This window comes from Ursus maritimus (assembly GCF_017311325.1).
Source record: "Ursus maritimus isolate PB19 chromosome X unlocalized genomic scaffold, ASM1731132v1 scaffold_X1, whole genome shotgun sequence".
NCBI lineage: Eukaryota > Metazoa > Chordata > Mammalia > Carnivora > Ursidae > Ursus > Ursus maritimus.
The window spans coordinates 15,692,193-15,701,582 of NW_024423319.1; the positions used below are offsets into that span (position 1 = coordinate 15,692,193).

General features: G+C 39.4%; 1 pseudogene; it reads right to left on the reverse strand.

Annotated features, from left to right (window-relative positions):
- Positions 1-510: 510 nt before the first annotated feature.
- On the reverse strand, positions 511-1,041 carry LOC103672869 (annotated as a pseudogene).
- Between the last annotated feature and the right edge of the window lie 8,349 nt (positions 1,042-9,390).

Below are 9,390 nucleotides of genomic sequence, written 5' to 3' on the forward strand. Positions count from 1 at the left end.
GTAGAGAAGAGCAGACTTTCCAGTCCACTTGCTCCGTGCTAGACCTGGGTTCCTCGGAGCTGTGGCAGCCACAGCAGCCAGCTGTACTGCATAGCGAAGCCTCATTTCACACAGCCTGAAGACTCTCCCGCTCTCTGCTTATACTCAAACTCATCTCTTTCAGCAATGCACTTATGCTTGAGGCAGCTTAACACATCCTTACGCTTTTCAAGAATCTTCCTTTTATTCTTCTCGACTCAACTCCAGTCTCAGAGTATTATTTTCAACTGTTTACACGCCGCTGAAGGTTAGGATTCCGTAGCATTTCTGGCTGCTACCTTATCTCTGTTAACTTCATCTTCCAATCTCTTATTTTTCTACTTCTTTTACAATCTGGTATCATCTTTACTGAGATAGCCTTTGTCATTAGTAATGTTGATTTTGTTCTTCCTACTAGTACTCTGGTCTGCAGCAGTTATGTTGAGAGGGATATTGGGGTCTCTGTCAAAGGTCCCCTGGATTTTAGGAATACTACGCTAAGCTAGAGGATCCCAGAAAGTTAAACTGGCCAAGCAGTTTCTTTCTTTTAGGTAAAGCCCTTTCTCCCTCATACACTGTCACTAAGCAGTGGTCTGGTTGTCAAAGTAGTGAACCATCTGGGTTTGCATTGTAGGATGGGTGGTGTCTCTCTTGATGAGACAGGCCATCACCTCCCCGTCATTTCAACGTGCAAAGAGAAGGGGTAACATCAAGGGGCAGGAGCTCTTGCACATTCTCCGATCTGTCACCCATGAGAATGGCTGCATGTGCAGCTCCACCGTGTGCCACTTCCTCTCGAGGGCTGATGGTTTTGTTGAGCTCCTTTCCATTCAAGAAATTTTTCAGCAACTTCTGAAACTTTGGGGTATAAGTGGGACCACTCACTGTCACGATCTCATTAATATGGCTCTTGTCAAGTTTGGCATCTTTCAGAGATTCCTCTACTAGCTTTAGGACACCGCAGAAGAGATAAGCATTCAGCTGCTCGAAGTGAGCTCAGGAAAGAGAAGTGTAGAAATCCATGCCCGTACAGAGTAAGTCAGTTTCAATTCTGGCACGAGCAAAGAAACTCAAGATAGTTTATTAATGATTGGGCATGCTTTTTAACCTCTCTGATCTGCAGTTTCCTTAGCTTTAGTATACCTACCATTTTGGCACATAGTAGGTGCTCATTAAAAGTTCTTTTGATTTTCCTTGTCTCTAACTAACGGGCATCCCCAAACATAGATTCATATAGAATGAGAATATAACAGATTCTTTTTTTTTTTAAGATTTTATTTATTTATTTGACAGAGATAGAGACAGCCAGCGAGAGGGAACACAAGCAGGGGGAGTGGGAGAGGAAGAAGCAGGCTCCTAGCGGAGGAGCCTGATGTGGGGCTCGATCCCCTAACACCGGGATCACGCCCTGAGCCGAAGGCAGACGCTTAACGACTGCACCACCCAGGCACCCCAAGAATATAACAGATTCTTGATATCATCAAATAAAACTCCCTAATTTGATAATTGGGGAAATGGAGGTATCATTTGGGAAATGAATGCCTCTCCATGACATTGGTATTTGGTAGTAGATGGCAGTCTGGTTTCTAGTCCTCCTGACTCCACATTGAAGCACGAAATGAGAGCAGCCAGGAAACATTCACGGAAGAAATTTAAGGCAGGAAGGCAAAGGCCATTCCCAATCAGAGGAATGTTAAGGTTGATAATACAGATTTCAAATATGTAGCAATGTTCTCAGTTTATAGGGAAAAGGCTGGTTTTATTTTTCTCCAAAGGCCAACATAGTAGTTATTGACGAATCTAAAGCTGAAAGCACAACAAATACTTAGCTGTATGGTAACTTATACAGTATCATCTCCACTGGATGTAAAGATGAAATTGAAGATAGGAGGCAGAATGACAGCAGAGTGACTCAATGAACTCTAGAAGGTTAATCCTGGGCTGGTCTTTGGAAATCATTGGGTCTAAGCCATTCACATGACAGGAGAAAAGAACAAAGGTCCAGAGAGTTCAAGGGATGGTCCAAAATTGCACAGATACTCAAAGACAGTGCTGGGGCACCTGGCTTTTTAAAATTTTCCAACTGTTCCATTTTATTACACTGGGTGCTCAGAGAGATATTTTCATCACTTACCGTTTGTTGAATACCTTTAATGTGCAGATCACTGGGCAGAGCACCAAAGAAACGTTGAGAAGTTACACTTGGGCTGAAGGCAGGTAAAGAGCAAAGGGAAGAACAGCTGTGCAGGGGCTCCATGTGCACATGCACCTCCAGTTGCAGAGGCAAAACATATTGATGTCTATAGTCACAGCCAGCCTGGGCAGGGCAACTCCAAAAGAGGTTATTATACTGTCTTTTTAAATTAAAATTTAATAAGTTATATTCAACACGAGTTGAAAACATTCATAAATTTAATGAATCATCTAATTAAATATTGTATATGCAACAGTATGGAGCAGACTGAGAAAATCTTAAGAGTTATTTTTATGCTTAAATGCAATTAGTAAGCAATGTTTTAAAAACAAAACCCTCTTGAATTTCATAAAGCTTTTTTTTTTCTCACGCAGGAAATGTTTATTTCATAAATCATCCCTTGTTTTCAGGAATTACATGTTTATTCTTGCTTTTAATGCTAAGTAGTCAGCTGAACTACAATTTATCCCAGGCACGGTGTTGTCAGTCAAGACTTGGCCATGCCCAATTTCATGCAGAGTAATTACACAGGAATACTGTCAAGTATCTTGTTGTGTTATGATGCCAAAATGATTCCATGTTAGCAGGCTCTATCACTGGGGGAAAACTACATTTTCTTAATCAGGATATGACATCGAGTTCATCTATACTCTTTCCTTCTTATGCTTTCCTTATCCTATATTGTGTGGTAAAGTTACTCTTTACTCTCTTTAGCAGCTATCAATGAAATATCTTTTAGTTAATATGTCAGCTAGCTTTATGCCCAATATTCAATGTCAAGTGGAAAGCTCACTTTGAAATTTCACAAGTAGTTTTCTAGACAAGTTCATGGTGTGCATGCAAGTTTGGAAGAATGTGAGCCGCAGCATCCTGGGTTTGAGATACCACTCCCCAGCCCTGCTCTGAGTGCCTTCTACTGACTTTGGAACTTTGGTAATGCATAGAATATTAAACGCCGCCCTTCCAAGCAGCATGCTAAGTGTGGAACAAATAAATCATCTCTCGCATAGCCTCAATTCCCTGAGAGAGTTAATTTAGTCCAAATGAAAGATTTTCAGATATCCAAAGGGCGGAAATGGGGAGTTCAAGCCTTGAACTGTAAGTAATGTTTTATTTCTTCAGCTGGGTCATATGTACACAGGTAATCACTGTATTATTCCTTTTACCAGTTTGGTACTTCTTAACTAATAGAATCATCCCTTTGAGGTTCATGGATATAATCAGTTCTTTAAAAAATAATAATTACCCTAAGTACCGCATTTGGTATTGTAAGAAATTTAGGCAACAAAAACAGATTATCAGCACGCCTTCACCTAGGACCTGTCATCACTCCGCACATTCTGAAGACTAAATTCTAGAGGGTCACGAGATTCAGCTAATAAACAATACAGTTGGATCACCTTCTACCCTGTGCTATTCTGGGGTTACAACCCTATTCCATCCCCTTCCTTACATGACTTAGCGTATACCGGCCAGCTAAGGGTAAACTTTGCTTTTCTTCCAATTCAACTATTCCTCAGGCCTTTATGCATTCCCCCAGCAGCTGTGTTATCCCTAATATGAAAATGATGATTTAGCCTTAGGGAAAAAATCAGGTTAAAGATGATAAATTGCTTTGGAAGATGAGAATAATGGCCTAAATATATTATAGAAAATTATTGCAGCCTCTCTGCATCTGAGAAAGAACATAAGCTGACTTTTCTTCCCCCTTTCCAGAGCAAAATGTGGCTCTGGAAAAGCCTAAGGAATGAAACAGAGGGAGGCAATTCATCCAACTCTATCTAACCAGAAATAAGAAAGGAACCATAGGAGAAAATCTGATTTATGAGAACTGTCAATAAAGAATGTCAAGAAGCTCCAAAAAACCTGCAGGTGTTGCTGTTAGTCAAATCTATGTCAGTTTTTATATCTAATAATGTGTCATGAATTAAAATGTATTTATGCATATAGATGGTGCATTTGATTACAACTCAAAAGCGGAATAATACTCAATTGCTTCACATTAATGCCTATTCAGAAAATAGAATTCTGAAGCATTATTCTCCAGCAGATGTAGTGGTTAGTGATGTGGGAAACAGAGGCAGAAGAGAAATTATTAAATTTCCTTACTACCCACAGCTCACTGATAAGTCCTTGAAACAGGCGAAGTGACATTCATTCCTCTAGGGACTCAACTGCCTCAATGTTAATACTTCACTAAGGGCAAAAGGCAATCTTAGCTCACCCCCTACCCCAGGATCCTGTAAGCCTACCTTATAACAATTTTAGAAATTTCCTTTATCTCTAACCCCCTCCCCCAAGATACATGTTGACAATCAACCCCCAAGCATATGGCCCACCGACATACATCTGAAGGATGTCATGACTCAGGTTTTATTAGAAGGTAATAAAGGACCTTTTCCCAACAATGGCTAGCCCCCTCAAGGTCCTGGAAACCTTGCTTCCAAAATTCCTTAGAGACTCAACGCTATCCCTAACCCTCTGCCAACTTGAAAGTATATAATGGACCACTCGTCATGATTCTGATGCAGGTTTTTCTGCCCACAGGTCCTGTCCCAGTGCTTTGATAAAACCACCTTTTTGCACCAAAGAGGTCTCAAGGGTTCCTTCTCGGCCATCGGCTTCAAACCATCGGCTTCAAACCGTATCATCTTTCCTACATCAGTTAGGGTATAGAATATCTAAAGTGATTACCTTGCACTAACCAGGCTCACACATGCGTATCTATTCAGCTTTCAGAGACTTTGCAGGTCTAGAGGACTAAGGCACACGTGTCAATTAATAAAGGTAAAATGTGATCAAATACTTCAAGGTACTTTGTAAATGTTAATTGCTTTAGAAATGCAATATATCATCATTCATCTTAAGAATATAGTAAATCAATTTCTGAAATATCAAGTATACATATATACACACACACACACACCTGCACATACGTACATATATACACACATATATACACACATATATGCAATTGTTCTTAGACACAATCTAAACTGTTACTATTTGAAAAGAGTACTCATTTAAAAATATGTGGGCCCTAAAAATGCAGTATAGCCTGTAAGGGCAGAGAAAAATACAGGATCAGGGAGGGCACATAAAGGCTTTAACTATATACTGGTGTTTTCTTTCTTCAGCAGGGTGCTGTGGGATTCCTTTCACCCAGTAATTTCTTCAGCTGTGTGATGTATTATTCCTCTCAACAGTCTGGTATTCTTAACTAATGGATAATACCATTTTAAAGATAAAGAACACTCTATTCTAAACGCATGTGGTTATTTGTGAGAGAGGAAAAAAAATAAATAAATAAATAAATAAATAAAAAGGAAAATATCTAACTGCTGTTCAGCTAGAGAACAAAATACACGTGCTTCCACACAAACACACGCACACGCACACATGCACAAATGCACACACATATCACCACACGGTACAACGGGATTAGAATAACTGAAATTCTATTTTTGGCTCTACCACATCTGAGAGGACAGAACTTGTACAACTCACTTAACTTTGCTGAGGTCCAGGTGACTTGCCTGAAATTAAAAATCAGAGGTTTCACTTAAAATATTTTGATTTTTCAATCAAAAGAGATCTTTGGTCTCCCTAGAAAAAAAGGAGCTCCAGTACCCTGAGCCGGCCTTTCCACACAGGGACAACTGGGTGAAACAGCAGACAAGTGGCCCTCGAGGAGAACATGCGTTCTCTAGCTCACCACCAGCCCTGACACTCCCCACAATAAAGTTTACAGCAGGCCTGCTTCACTTCTTCAGCTTAGTTGCTGGATCCTTGTAAGCTCTCCCTTGCAATCTCCGACCTCGCTTCTAGCACTCTCCCTCCTATTCTCCCTCCTGCACTCTCCTCCCTCCTGTATTCTCTGTCCCTCTTATATCTACCCTGCTTCCCTCCGGCAATCTCTCTCCTCCAGTGTCCTTTCTCTATTTTGCAACCCACTTCCTTCTTCCTACTAGTATTCTCCATCTAACCCAATGGTTCTCAATCTAGGTGTTTCTGCCTCCCACACTTCTGGGAAAATGTCAATGTCTAGAGACATTTTTGGTTGTCACAACTAGCCAGAGTGGTGTTACTGACACCTGTTCGTTCCTTCAAGGTGATGAGGGAACAGAAGGCAAGCTGAGGACAAAGCAAAAACTGACACCCCGAACCCCCCCCCCCACCATGGGATGTACGTGACATTCCTCAGGCACTCCTGGCTGCCCTAAAGGACAAGACTTGAGTCTCCCTCAGTTTACAAATGTCTCAGCAGTCTCTAAGAACAAAGCATTTCTATCAATAACCTAGCTTCTGGAAGGAAATGTAAATACAATGAATGTCCTTGTAATCTGCAGCCCATAAACAGATACTTGAAGCGGGCAGAGTGTAACATTCCTCCAGGAAGTTCCCAACTATCTTCATGTTAATGCCTTACTAGAGGGGTAAATGGCAAGGCCTCCGGTATCCTGTGAGTCTTCTTTAACATATGAAAGTACTTTCTCAACCTCCCTTTTTCCTTACCTCCCCCAACCCCATAGTATATAATCGGCCACCCCTCACAACCCGGGGCAGCAGCTCTTTCTGCCCACGGGTCCTGTCCCCGTGCTAATAAACCACCACTTTTCACTAAAGACATCTCAAGAATTCTTTCTTGGTCATCGGCTCCGGATTCCACCCCACTGAACCTCACCTGTATTCCACAACCTCATCAAAGGCACATCTGACACTACCCTACAACGCATTAGGGACAGTCCCCCACAACAAAGAGCAATCTGGAGCAAAATGTCAACAGTGCTGAATTTGAGAAACCCTGCTCTAGAGATTATCGCCCCATACTAAACTTCTCTGACTTCATAAATTTCTAACAATCTCCAGCGGAAACAAGGGAACCTTCTCTCCTTCTTGATGAACTCACCGACAAACAACAAGATACAGAAACAAAAAAGTTTTAGTATGAGTGTTACAAAACATTTCAAATCAAAATAAGATGTCCTGGAGGGTGGAGGGGAAAAAATAAAATAATAAAATAAAATAAAAATAAATAAGATGTCCTCACTTTCGACCCTTGAGGTCTCAGTTATATTTCCTAATATTGAGACATTTAAGTGTTTATGTTGGGTTTTAATAAACACTGGAGAACCCGCATAGTAGAAAGACTGAAAGGAAATATAACGAATGCTAACCACAAGTGACCTCTAACAGGTGGCAAATTAACAGGAGAAAAACTAAAGCTTAATAATATGTATACCTCCTGTATACATGGTAGAGATCCAAGAAGACTGAGTAACTCTGCAAAATGGCCCATGCCTACCGCCTTCTATATCGTTTGCAGCCAAAGACAAAATGTGAGGGGAGAGAGCCAGCTATGGGAGGGCACCAGAAAAAGCACAGTAAGGTTGTAGTATAGATTTAAGTCCTTGCCTTCCTCCTTGGTAAAGAGTTTCTAGAGATTTAGGGTCACTTTCCTCTTCCCGGTACAAAGAGGAAGACACCTTTAGAAATGGAGACTTCTTTACAAATGCAAAGGTCTCTTACAAAAGAGTAACTTCTACTACTCATTGTCAGAACTTTTCCTTTGTCCGCTGTTTCTTAAAAAATACTCAGCTCAAAATAATCCTTATACCAAAGAGGCATATTTTAGGCTGAAATACTCTGCTCCCTTTCAATATGAGTTTTATGATTTTGCTTACTTCATACGTTTGTTTTCCAAATTTTCTACCATGAAAATACATTACTATTAAAATTGTAAAAATCAAATATCATTTAAAACACCAATAAAAATGCTACCAACAGCAAAATCCTTTAACATCAGAAACCACAAGTTATTAGTATGAAAAAGACATCTTAAAATTTCTCACATAAAAACTTACAAAAGAGACACTTTGGATATGCCGACATAGGCTTTTGTCCAGAACCAACCAATGTTTTCTTTAACTGAAAAAAGGCGCCTAAAAATACTAAGTAAAAGTTAATTTTTAAAACTCTGAAAACAGAAATTTGAGCATGTTGACATCATCGTTTCCCAAGGTTAGCCCAATTTACAATTTCATTACCAAGTATTCTCACAACTAGACATGAACTCACTAAAGAAATACTTCAAGGAAATCTCAATTACACATCACAAATATACAAACAAACTTTTAGGTCAACAAGCAAATGTCTTCTACTTAAACGAATTACCAAGTGTTGTTCTCTCTCCTCTATAGTCTCTCTCATCCTCTTGATTTTGAGATCTTTAAGAACCTCAGAAAGATTTCAACATTTATGAGGAAGCTGAGGTTTTCAGAAAAGTAAGAAATTCTCATCATTTCATATAAAATAAATGTCAAGTTGGATAAGGACCCATCTTGTTGGTTTACACCGTTTATTGTAATCAATTTAATATCACTTCCAGCAGTGTGGCACAGCGCTGCATAAACAATATGATAACTGGAATTCCTCTGCTCCTTGAATTAGTAAGCAAGTTACAGTGCATATCCATCATGCATAATGAGTCTGAAGCATGGCTTGATTACATTTCATTTGCATAAGAATTTTCCATAATTTTTTTAAACTGATCATTTTTAATTCAGAGTAGATTTAAATGCCACACAACTGCTGCCCTCCTCCTGAAATGCTAAGCAATCTTCTTACATAATACAAAAATGCTAATCAATTTTTTTCATGCAGATCCTAGCTTGCTAATGATTTTCCACCTTTCTACATGCTGTCAAATCTCATTACACTGTCACCTTTCTCGGGTTCACAATCGGAGTCCACGTTTACATGGTTCAATTCTAATTGCCACATTCTTTCGTTGCATTTACAAGAGAAACATCTTTTAAATAATCCTTGGATTGTCCAGTTTGAAGGATCATTTGCTCCCTTTGCATTCTGTAGTTTGTAAAACCCCTACCATTAATTTACAGAAATATTAATTCATTCTCCAATAAGCCAAAAGTGCGAAGAGTAAAAATGAAACAAACAGGAACAAACAACAGACAAATATAGATCTAGAAGTTACTTTACAATGAGATAAAATGTAGAAATAAAAATAGCTTACTAGTTATAATAATTTAGAAACACATTATCTCTTTGGGAATTATGACATTAATTATCCATAAGATATTCAGAGGATAGGCATTTTCTTGAATTGGGTATATACTTCTTAAAGTAGTGAAAGATCTTGAAAGATTTCCATGTGC